Consider the following 12,288-nt stretch of genomic DNA (forward strand, 5'->3'; position numbering starts at 1 on the left):
GGTTATCATAAAATATTTACACCCCTGGAGTGCTGTAAACACACAGTAGAGCCCTAATTAACCATAGGTAGTCTACAATTATCCCATGGCAATTACCCTAATTGGAATTGGCTCATTATGGGGAATAGAATAGAATTTGTTTTCTGTTTAGTACTGAAAAATAGAGTTGGCAATTAACTAAAAGCAGCAGCCACTTCATCTGACTTAAAAAAAATGAATTGCCCTCTTTGAGCCTGTCACTGTTCCCACAATCTGAGCCGTTTTGCAAACAAAACCAAACATCACATCTAGTTTCCAAAGCATGTGTACTTTCATAACCTTGTCTGTGTCAGCTTTATCAATGAATCGGGTGATTAATAGTTGTGATGCACAGAGGTCCCTAAAAAAAACAAAGAAGGGCTGTCCAAAGCACTGGGAGATGCACAAATCACTTGCTCAGTGAAGCTATTAGCGGAGTTGTGGGAGCAAAGAGAGAGAGCACACACTTTCTTTTGCTATGGGAATTATTCGGCAGCAGAGATGGAGAGGCTCTCTGCCTTGTTAAAGCATGACAAGCAATATTTTTGATCAGGCCTCTCCTCCCCTGGCTGTTAGGAAATTTTGCAATGGTAAGATCCTGGGCTCGTTGCAAGGGAGAGATCCTCCTCCCGAGGAGCTGTCGTGGGCTAACCGGACGCCTCCCACAGCCCAGGGCACTTGGCAGTCACCCCAAACGCTCACTCCCAGGCCCCTCCTAGCAAGAGGGTGCAACACGCGTGTGCAGGACACTGCAGATGTATCCGTGTGAAGCACTAAACACTGCCAGTGCACCGGAGGGTGAAAATCCTGGCTCCTTTCCCAAGCGTTGCCAAACACTGGAGACAGTGAGGCATGCTTTCATCAAGCTAATAAAACTAGTGCCTCTCCTCCATCAAAGCTGGCAGAGGAGCATGGGGAAGGGAAGGTCACCTGCTGATGGATCCCATCCTGACCCAAAGAAGAGGTGGGATTTCTGGACTAGACTGATCCCTGCTGGTCAAGGCTGTGGCCAAGTTTGCAGCTCTGCTGCTGCTCAGCTGAGGAAAAGTGCTGCTGTCCCCAGATGCCCACATGCCGATCCTTGCCTCTCCTTACCACCAGTGTCAGGGTGCTGAGAGTATGGGGGAGCAGGAACAGCATTACCTGGGGCTGCTACTGGCAGAAGAGGATCTGTAATTGCAGCCTGAGGATTGAGGACAGCACGCTGCCACTATGAGGAATCTCCTGTTTCCAATTTTAGTTTCCTATCTGCTCGTAAATGTCATGAAAAATTAAATTAAAAAAGAAGTGCTGGGTGTTACAAAGTCCTGTCATAAAAATGTATCTTCTGAGTCATAAATTAATGATTTGTTTTCTCCATCTGGTTTGCCTGATACAAACAGGAACAGTTTGCTTTTGCTGAGAGTGGAAATGCCTCTGCTGAAATGATCTCTGGAAATAAAAAGACACAAGCAGAAAACATTCAAGTAGCCCGTAGCAGTCTGCACACTGCTACAAACAGAAGGAAAGTGCACAAAAGGAAATACGACTTGGAGGACAAACACATCTGACACGTTATTATTGATTACTCCCTACCATACAACATGCCCTCGGCTGGTAGGTATGTAGTTTTTTTCCACAATTCATGAAAACCCACTGTTTTTTGACTTTCCTCCTAAAAGCATGACCTGCCTACCTTTCTGTCATGTCTATGACTTTCAACGTTGTTGCCTCCTCAGGCCATTCTTTCAGTACTGTTTTTATTTTTTCCAGCAATTACACTAACTGCCACCTCCAAAGGAGAAACTAGTATTGCCAGTTATGAATGAGGTTGACTGTGAAAAGTGAGAAAAGGAGAAAGCTGGAGATATGACTAAGCAGTATTTCTACAACATTTTCAAAAGGAAATACATACTTTTGCTTTGGAGACAGTGAACAAGCTTAGAGTGGCTTCTGGTCAGAGTGAATAAGGTAAGTCCTGTACATCTAGATAAATTGTTTTTCTCATTATTGTAGAAATCAAATCTACCTAAATCACATTTCTCTGTTTTTCAAATATCTTGAAGTTGGATGCTAGCAAAAATTTGTGGCTAGATGTAAGCTATTTGCCAGGGATTATGCCTGGGAAAATGAGGTAGATCAGCTGCACAGGGAGGTAGTTGGTGAGGTTCTCTACAGAGAACCTGACCCTGACTTGGTTCACTACCCTTCCAAAGCAGTAGCAGGTTCTGTTTGCAGTGTTAGTCTCCTTGATCGCTTGGTAATACCCTTCTTCAACATCCAGTGTTAAGGGCTAGTCTGGGCATCTCCACATGATACTGAATTGAGCTGTATCATAGAATCATGGAATCATAGAATGGTTTGGGTTGGAAAGGACCTTAAAGATCATCTAGTTCCAACCCCCCCGCCACGGGCAGGGACACCTCCCACTAGACCAGGTTGCTCAAAGCCCCGTCCAGCCTGGCCTTGAACACTTCCAGGGGGCAGCCACAGCTTCTCTGGGAAACCTGTGCCAGTGCCTCACCACCCTCACAGGAGAGAATTTCTTCCTAATATCTAATCTAAATGTCCCCTCTTTCAGTTTAAAATGTTCCCTCTTTCAGTTTAAAACCAACACTCCTTGTCCTATCACTCCACTCCCTGATAAAGAGCCCCTCTCCAGGTTTCCTGTAGCCCCCTTTAAGTACTGGAAGGCTGCTGTAAGGTCTCCCTGCAGCCTTCTCCCGGCTGAATGAGCCCAATTCCCTCAGCCTGTCCTCATATGGGGAGGTGCTCCAGCCCCTGATCATCTTCATGGCCTTCCTCTGGACCTGCATGAGCAGGTCTGTGTCCTTCTTATGTTGGGACCCCAGCGCTGGACACAACACTGCAGGTGGGGTCTCATGAGAGTGGAGTAGAGGGGGGAGAATCCCCTCCTTTGACCTGCTGGTCACACTTCTTTTGATGCAGCCCAGGATATGGCTGGATTTCTGGGATGCAAACACACATTGCTGGGTCATGTTGAGCCCCAATCAACCAATACCCCCAAGTCCTTCTCAGCAGGGTTGCTGTCAACCCACTCATCGTCCAGCCTGTATTTGTGATTGGGATTGCCCTGACCCACGTGCAGGACCTTGCACTTGGCCTTATTGAACTTCCTGAGGTTTGCCCGGGCCCACATCTTGAGCCTGTCCAGGTCCCTCTGGATGGCATCCCTGCCCTCCAGCGTGTCGATCACACCACACAGCTGGGTGTCGTTGGCAAACTTGCTGAGGGTGCTCTCAGTCCCACTGTCCCTGTCCCCAACAAAGATGTTGAACAGTACTGGTCCCAATAGTGACCCCTGAGAAACGCCACTTGTCGCTGGTCTCCACTATATATATATAATTATACATATAAAAAAGTAAACTTTTTTTTTGTTTGTTTCTTTTGAAATGATTGTAACTGTTTAATTATTACCAAGATAATATTTAGGGTTTGCTTTTTGTTTTGAAATATAAGTACATGTTTCGGTTCTCTAGTCTAGTAAAAAATATCATAGTTTTAATGAGCTCAGACACATCATTAAATCATTTTAGATGTTACCACTGTATTCCCATTTTTCCTTAAAATATTAATTTGTTCCATCACTCCTTCTTTTGGCAAGAAACTCACTTGCATAAGCTGTTGGATCAGCTCTTCACTGATTTTGAACTCAGTGATTTTTTGCTTCAGCAAAAAGAAAGAGCTGAGTAAAAGAGTTTTTAGTTTAGAAATATTTCTCTTCCTTCAGGATTTCATGTGGTAATTAACTCCAGCAGGAGTGGAGACACTTAGCACTTTGCAGCACTGACTTGCTAAACCAGAGATGCTCCTGTAACCTTGTCCAGCTTCCAAGGAGCTGTGCTGCTGCAGTGTCATTCCCATCTGTCCTCTGTTTTTTCCTCTTTGTTTTTCTGACTTTTTGTTTAAGGGAAGTCATTGGTTTTCTTGGAATGATCTGCAGAATCTGCCCCTCCCTCCACCACAAACATCCCACGAGATCTAATACAGCTAATTTCTCAGAGGTGTGCTTTTACTTTTTAGCAGGCAAGTAAAATACAGTTTTTCAGATAAATAAAAGCCAACCTGATGAGTGAGTGATGCCTGGCAAGTGAATTAATTGATTCTTTCAGTTGTTAGTTGACATGGCTTGCAGTGACTCCTTCTTTGCTTTGGTTGCAAAGAGTACTAGGGAAATTTGTAACCAACAAGGAAAATATTTATTAAAATTATGATGCCACAGTAGCGTAAGAAATTTTAACCTTCTTGGGATTCCTTCTAAAGCAATTCATTACAATGGAAAATGCAGTCCTCTGCAACAGATATTGCAGCAAAGCAAACCTTGAAGTGTTCTTGAAAACTCTCAGTGATTCCTTTTACAGTGTGTATTGAATGTAATGATGGTGATAAATGAGTCACACTGTTCTGTCTCATAGATATCAAACTTAACTGCACAGCTGTCTCTGTGGGGTTTTGTAACACTTCTGTTCACCTTGGTAGATCCAGGTTCCAGATTGAAAATTTAAATTCTGCGAGAGTCCATGTGAATTGTGTCTCTGAAGCCAGGTTGACTTCTGCCTCCAGCTTCTCAGGGGAAAATTGTTTCATTCTTTCAACTTCAGGAGATTTCAATCTTAACGTGAACTTGATTCCAGGCTTCAGACATCCTTTACAAGGATCCAGCCTAAAAGGCAGTGGATAAAAACCTGGATCTGATCCATTCTCAGCCAGTTGCTCACTTCTCTGTTGATGGCTGTTGAACATGGTCTGCTGGATGCAACTGTCAAAAATTCCCTATGCTAACAGTTTCTAGGAGCTGTGAAGGCAAAACAGGGGAAATACAACTCACGACACGTTACTTACAGCCTTGTCCCAAGTCTCCATTTCTGACACCATTCAGGACAGTCTCCTGGGATAAGTGGATCTTTGCTCTAACCTAGTGGGACTGTGTCTGTATGCTCCTTTGGGTAAATGATTCAACTTCTGTGCATCTCCATTTCCAGGTCTAAAAACGGCGATGGTACCTCACGTTAACTATGTTTACATGACAATCAAACCAGGGCAGACTTCTAAAAATATTCAGGCATCCAAAGAGGCAAACTATCACGTAATAGGGTTTTCAAAAGAACATGGGTATCTAACTTCTCTTGGAGTGAATCACAGTGAATCACTTTGAACGCTTACTGCTCAAACAAAAGGTGCTCAGCTCCCAAAGGTTTTGTGAAAGGAGTCTGCGTTAAGCTTTGGCTCCTTCTTCTTGCAAACACAGATAAGATTTTTTATTTTTTTTTTTACCCTAAAAAATGAGACTGCTTTTGTTGGAATTTTTCACTGAAATGAAGGTTCATATACACAGGCTGAAATAACACCCCCTTTTCTGTTGCCTACTATTGCTCCATACTTTTCAAGACTCCATACTTTTCAAGAGGTTTGACAATTAAGATGTATTTTAGTTTGCAACTCCCTTTCTTTTATGAAGTCTTGGTCACAAATGCAGCTTTATAAAAGCATCTGGTTGATATGATTCAGAATGCATTTTACAAAACCACTTGTCTCAGTGGAGAGAATTGATTTCTTTGTCAACGAGAGTGACTGACAGTCCAAACCCACATATTCTAAAAGGAGATGCAGAGACAGGATCTGACAGTCCATCACAGCAGACCTCCCGAGTTAGCAAAGTCCTGTGCAGGAATCCTGCACCGGGCTCAGTGATGGGGTCAGGCACTTAACCAGGTGATGAAGGTGTGTGGTGAGCATGCCAGCCAATGTGACAAAGATGGCACAGGGAAACCGTGTGCCGTGGGAGAGGCTGTTGTCAGAGTGTCTGTCCCTGCGCCGTGCCTGCCCCCGGCTGCCGGGCAGCCCCCTGCCCAGGGAAGCCAGGCACCGGGCACAGCCACTCAGAGGCCCCGGCTGGTGGGTGTGAAGGGGAGTACAGAAATGAGCCTTGTGATCATGTGTGGGACTCGATGGGTCTGTCACCACCTCAAGCACATGGTTTTGGTCCCTGTTTCAGTGGGTTGAGCTGGAAAACAGCACCAAGCCTTGGCTCAGCAAGGCTCCCAAGCTGTACTGTGAGTGTGGCCAAATCCTGTGGAAGTCGATTCACCGTGCTGGAGTCTTCACTGGAGCCTTCATCTTGGACAGCTCTTCAGAAACCTGGATGAATCATGTTACCAGTGCTAAGCACTGAATCATGCACCTACCAAATCTGTCAGTGACAAAGTTTATAGGTAAAAAATAAGTTGGTACACCTCTTTAAGGTGTTGGCAGCATTTTTGCAGGATAAGTATTTAGATCTTATAACCATATGAGCTTTACAAAATATTAGTTTAATTGTACAGCCACCTTCTTATCTAATTTGCCCCTAGCCAGATTTTAAAAATGATTTAAACTTCAAAGATGATAGTAATCCCCCATGCACAAAGACACTTGGAAAAGCTATTTCTTTGAAATGTAACTGATTACAAACTAGTGTTGATTGCCTGTGCTTTCCTTGCAGCATTAGCTTTTCTGTGGGCATGGAGTGCTCTTGTAATTTGTCAACTGCTACCACTATTTAGGATCAGTTAAGCTTTCTCACAGTAATTAAAAACTGTAATTAAATAACCAAAAGCCCCCTCACTATGACGCAGTCTCAGAGTGTGCATCTGGCCCTTGTTTGAGATGGAGGGGAAAAAAAAAGAAGTGAAGTTATGTCAGAAATTTCCGGGATGTTTTCTTTTGATTATCCCATAAAGCCACACTGCTGAAATGGTAATGAATGGGAAATAAAAGAGAGAGACAGACATCTTTCACTGAGGTGGAAAGGACTATGGTAAATTTTTCTGCTTATGTTCCATTTTGATCTTAGAGTGTTGTACAGAAGGTGCAAACTGCGTATTATTTTAAAATATCTTTTAATTATAGCCCTGTAAAAGTATTAGTGAAATCTATTTAAAAAGGCCCCTCTCCTTGAGGAGAAGTGCATTCCACTCTTACTCTCCCATATTGACACAAAAGGGGAAGATGAGCATTAAAAATTAAGCTTTATTCTTGCAACTGGTTATCTCTGCATTTAATAGCCATATATTTATATATTTTAAAAGATTAGGGGGTAGCTTCTGAGTACATTTGGGAAAGAAAGAAGAGCTCTGTGCATTAGTTTTATCATATTTCACGAGGTCTATCTCTACTAGTTGAATTTGGCCACCTTTATGTTGTTTTAGTGACAACATAAAACAGCGAGAGTAGGATACCTCAACTTCTGTCTCCTGATGGAGATAATATACATATTTTAGCTAAAGCTTTCTAATAGTTAATCTGTCCTGATTGTAACATAAAGATGAGACATAATTCCTCATAGCTCCCCATCTAGATTCCATGAGAGCGGTTCAAAAACATTTGTTGAACAGCTGTCTAGAGAGAAGAGTGTGCTAGTGAAATGTATTTCTTAAACTGATACAGATTTCAGTGGATTGTTGTTTGGTGTTATTTTTGGAGAAAAAAGTCTTTGTAGTGAAAAAATTATCACTTCAAAATACACTTTGTTTTTCTACAAAAAAGAGGTTTAAACTGGTGTCTATTGAGATGAAAATTTGGAATTCATACAAAGTAATTTTTTGAAGGAGGGAATGTTTTGTTATAACTGCTGGCTTTAGAGCTCAATTTATTTTGAAAGAAAAAAAGATGTTTTTTCCATGACAGAAATCCCCATTTTATTGGCTCAAGATTCTTATTTCTATCATGGTAGCTGGAAATATTTTTTTTTCTTGCTTTAAGCAGAAAGTGTAAATGCTTTCTTTATTTACATTTTGTTTATTCCTATGCTGTGAAAATGTTCAACTGAAAAACATAGCTCCCTTATTAAGAGGTTGTGATCTCATTTGTAAAATCATAGGGTCAGAATCATAGAACGGTTTGGGTTGGAAGGGACCTTTACAGATCATCTAGTCCAACCCCCTGCCACGGGCAGGGACACCTTCCACTAGACCAGGTTGCTCAAAGCCCCGTCCAGCCTGGCCTTGAACACTTCCAGGGAGGGGGCAGACACATCTTCACTGGGCAACTTGTTCCAGTGCCTCACCACCCTCACTGTAAAAAAATTTATTCCTTATGTCCTATTTAAACTGACCCTCTTTCAGTTTAAAACCATTGCCCCTTGTCCTATCACTACAGATTTTGTTAAAACATCTTTCTCTGTCTTTCTTATAAACCCACCTTTATATATTTAAAGGTTGCAATAATCTTTTCCTGGAGCTTTCTCTTCTCCAGGCTGAACAATCCCAACTCTCTCATCTTTTCCTCGTAAGAGATGCGTTCCAGCCCTCTGACCATTTTCATGGCCCTCGTCTGTACCGCTCTAACAAGCCAATGTCCTTCTTGTACTGAGGGCCCCAGAGCTGAATGCAGTATTCCAGGTGAGGTCTCACAAGACTGGAGCAGAGGGGGAGAATCACCTCCTTTGACCTCCTGGCCACCCTTCGCTTGATGCAGCCCAGGATATGGTTGGCTTTCTGGGCTACAATCGCACACTACCAGCTCATGTCTGATTTTTCATCTATCAGTATCCCCAAGTCCTTCTCCATGGGGATGATCTCAATCCATTCATCCCCCAGTCTGTACTGATATTGGGGATTGCCCCAACCCCTGCGCAGGACATTGCAGTTGGCCTTGTTGATCAACCCACCCAGACACCCCAACAGAGAAACATTTAACCTGTAGCTGAAGCCCAAGAATCAATGGCCCTGAGAAAGCCATATGGAGTTAGGGTTGTCAACCAGGTGCTGAACAGTCTATTTGCTGATTCCTAAAGCACAATTCTCACTGTCTGTACAAATGCATAACATGCCAGTTAATTCTAGGCAGGTGGACACTTTGATAGAAAAATAAAGGCATCATTACTCTTCCCTTTTCCCCAAGAATACTGACAATGACAACCTGTCCTCCACTGACAGATCTGGCCCAGTGACTTTTTGGCAAAATCTCTCTCAGGCACACTAAAGGCTAGATCTTGACCTAGCAGCTTAGCTTCCCAGACAGGAAAACAACTAAGGAGAAAGAAATTGCACAGGCACAGAAACGGTGGATGGAAAGAAGCCTCTGCGGCCATCTAGCCCAGCCTCCTGCTCAGAGCAGAACTGCTTCTAGAGCCAGATCAGCTTTGTTATGGTTTTGTCCAACTTAGTCCAGAAGTCCAGAGATATCACCACCTCTTTGGACAGCCTGACCCAGTACTTCAATATCTATATTTTTTTTTCCTAATACCCAACTTGATTGTTCTGACCAGCAAATTGTGCCTATTGCCCTTGGTCATATTATCTGTCTCACAATACTAGCAGGGGCTTGGTCATCATCTCCATAATTAACCTCCAAGTAGGCTGTCATTACAGCCTCCCTTAGCCTTCTCTATGCCAGCCTGAGTGGCTTCTCACAATAAGGGACGAGCTGGTGGCAGCATTAGTCACCCAGGGCAGCTCCTCCTGCAACAGCCGTGAGATGCTGGAGGTTGGGGTCCAGAGGAAGGCTGGAAGGTAAGGAGCAGAGTTGGGACTTCAGGCTTTGAGGGAGAAAATGGGGCCTTATTCAGGGATCGCCAAGCATGAACCCCCGGGGAGCTGCTGTGAAGGAGAAGGGAGCCCAGGACAGCTGTCTGGTTTCTAAAGGAAATGGCAACAGATCCCACTTCAGCATCCCAACTGTTCCTTCCTTGTGCTTTACTCTCTGTGTGGTACTGAGCTAGAAGCTCACTTCCAGTTTCATACTGGAGATCTACATAGTGAAAGAGCTCCTTAGCACAGAGCATGACTGTTTCCCCTCTTCTTCCCTGCCTGTCTTTCCTGATCAGCCTGTACTCATCCAGAACTGTGCTCCAATTGTGGGTCCCACCATGTCACCACCATTCCCATTCTATTGTAGCCCTACCACTGTGCCTGGACTTGTGGGCCCTTCTGTTGTCCAGGCTTTGCACATGAACTCTTTATAAGCAGCAGAAAAAAGCTTCTGAATGAACTTCCCCTTTGAGCAGGAATGCAAAAGTCCCTCTGGAGGCCTTCTCCCTTGCATATTTCCTCTGTTTGCAGCTTCTCTTTCATCTTTGGACTTCAGCCCCAGTTCCCCGGTGAATCTAGTTTAAAGAATCTAGTTTCAGCAGTTCAACAAACATGGCCACAAAATTCTTCTCTCTCTCTTGGTCCAGTGGGTCCGCTACCTTCTCAGCAGTCCTTACTCATAGTCAGACAAGACAAAATGATGAGGGAAGCTGATTCCTTGCTAGTCATCCCAGATGTACAGCCAGATACTGGTCTGCCAGTTGTGTCTTCTTCTTTCAGTGACTCCCCTGTGACTGTAAGGATTATCAAGGACACCGCTTGGGCCCCTAATCTCCTCACTCTTCCTCCTGAGGCTTTATGGTCACATTTAATCTGCTCAGGGTTTTCTGTGTCTGTATCACTGGGACCCATGTGGATGATTCACAAAGAGGAGGAGTCAAGCATCTGCCTGGGCCTTGGAAATCTCTCTACAGTATCATGAATCTGGGCTTCAGGCAAAACTGCTCCAGCACCAAATCTGCTGGGGTGATAGGTCTGGCTGGCAAAGGGGTGCTTCTCCTTCATACAGATGGGGGTCACTGGTCACTAACACTTGAAATATTATTCTAATAGTGTTGGTCCTAATCTGAAGAAAGAGATGTCCATCCCAGAGCCTCCCCCCAGCAGAACTTGTTTCTCTTCTGTTGCAAGTGGATATGGGAATGAAGCCTTCCTCCTAGTGACAAAAGTAATAAGTTTCCAGCCTCCCCTGTCCTGAGATTCCATGTCCTTTCTTGCCTTGGTCATGTAATCTTTTTTGTTCTCTCTTTTATAGGAAGCAGGGATCTGGATGCATGATCACTCTGTCTCTCTGCAGTGTCCCTCAGTTGGCAGGGCAGCCCTGTGCTACCCCCATCTTCCTGGCATGGTTCACTTGTGAACATCGGAATCACCTCACGCTGCTCCTCCCATGCTGTTGTCTAGGAAAAAGGAGAACTTGACACTTCCTCCAACTCTCTGTGAAATCTCTGCACATTTATTTCTGTGTAAATTAAAGAAAAGACACATATGTTCTGTGCTTGATCTGTTCTCTTCTTCCTATGCAGGTAGACTACAAGAATTAGAGAAGGGCAGTAACAGAGAAACACTCCTCTGGAATAGTAGTAGACACAGGGAGTCATGTAAACACAATCCAGACTGTGATGAGTCTGCTGAAAGTGATCTGTGAAAATTGATATTGCCTCTTCTCCATTAGCTCTGAAGGCAGTTAATTGCAAGGTTGAATTACTTCTAAGATTGTCAGATGTAGCAATTTGTCCACCATCTCCAGCAGGCAGGAGTAGCTACACTTGGACAGGAAGGCAAAACCATGATCCAAAAGCAGAGAAGGGGATTTTGGTAGTGTGAAGTATTACTAAGGAATGTGCTTTGTGAGAGATTTATTTATGAAATGGGATTTCTGTTTCTAAATGATAAAATCCATAATAAGTTATTAGAAAATGCAAAGCTCTGTACAGTAGTTTCAGAGGCACTTTGGCTAATTTATGTGTGTGTATGGGGAGATGTAAAGTGCATCTTGTCCTTGCAGTCACAGTTTTTCCTACGGGTCAGTCCTTTCTGGAGGTTCTGGTCCCAAATACAACATGTTATTTAATCACCTGAAGGATCCTGGTGGTAAGGACAGGAGTTAAAGCAAAAACATGCTGGAGTACCTGGATCCCAGTGACACTGTGGTGGTCTGAGAGAGCTCTGCTCAGTGCACATGTCTCTGCTTTGGGAAATGGAGGATCGGGTGGGTTGCAGCACGTCCTCACTGCATGACTGAGGGTCAAGTTGAGAAACTTGGGTCACACTGAACAGCTACACCCAAATCGTGCAGCACAGCATCACATGGATATGACAGCTCATGCCAAAACATACTCTGTCCATATTAAAAGACCTCTACTCTCCACAAGGCTGGTTAGCTCAAGCAGACCTCTAGTCTAACACAGGGGCAACCTACACTAGCAAAGATAGCTCTGCTTATGTTAAATTGGGCTAAATCTGTCTTTTATGTTTTATTACAGCATGTAGACATATTCTCTCTCTCTTTTTTTTTTTTTTTTTGTATATGTGTGCATGTATTTCTGATAGCATTAATTAAAACCACCCATGCCTGTCTCCTGGTGGATTTTAGCAGTTTCACATTTTAGCTGGAAGTCAGAATTTGGGATAAAAGGAAGCCATAAATAGGCAGGGTAGGGACTTTCTATTGAGCAGCTCATGCAGACTTCTGCTATGG

The 12,288-nt window shown here is 43.7% G+C and overlaps 1 long non-coding RNA gene across 1 annotated transcript; it reads left to right on the forward strand.

Annotated features, from left to right (window-relative positions):
- Positions 1-1,464: 1,464 nt before the first annotated feature.
- Positions 1,465-11,029, forward strand: LOC116965675. Its single transcript, XR_004409544.2, has 3 exons — positions 1,465-1,618; positions 1,771-1,968; positions 10,843-11,029. It is a non-coding gene; the product is annotated as an uncharacterized LOC116965675 (long non-coding RNA).
- The last annotated feature ends 1,259 nt before the right edge of the window (positions 11,030-12,288 follow it).

This window comes from Tyto alba, unplaced genomic scaffold, assembly GCF_018691265.1.
Source record: "Tyto alba isolate M040663 unplaced genomic scaffold, T.alba_DEE_v4.0 Super-Scaffold_14, whole genome shotgun sequence".
NCBI classification, from domain to species: domain Eukaryota; kingdom Metazoa; phylum Chordata; class Aves; order Strigiformes; family Tytonidae; genus Tyto; species Tyto alba.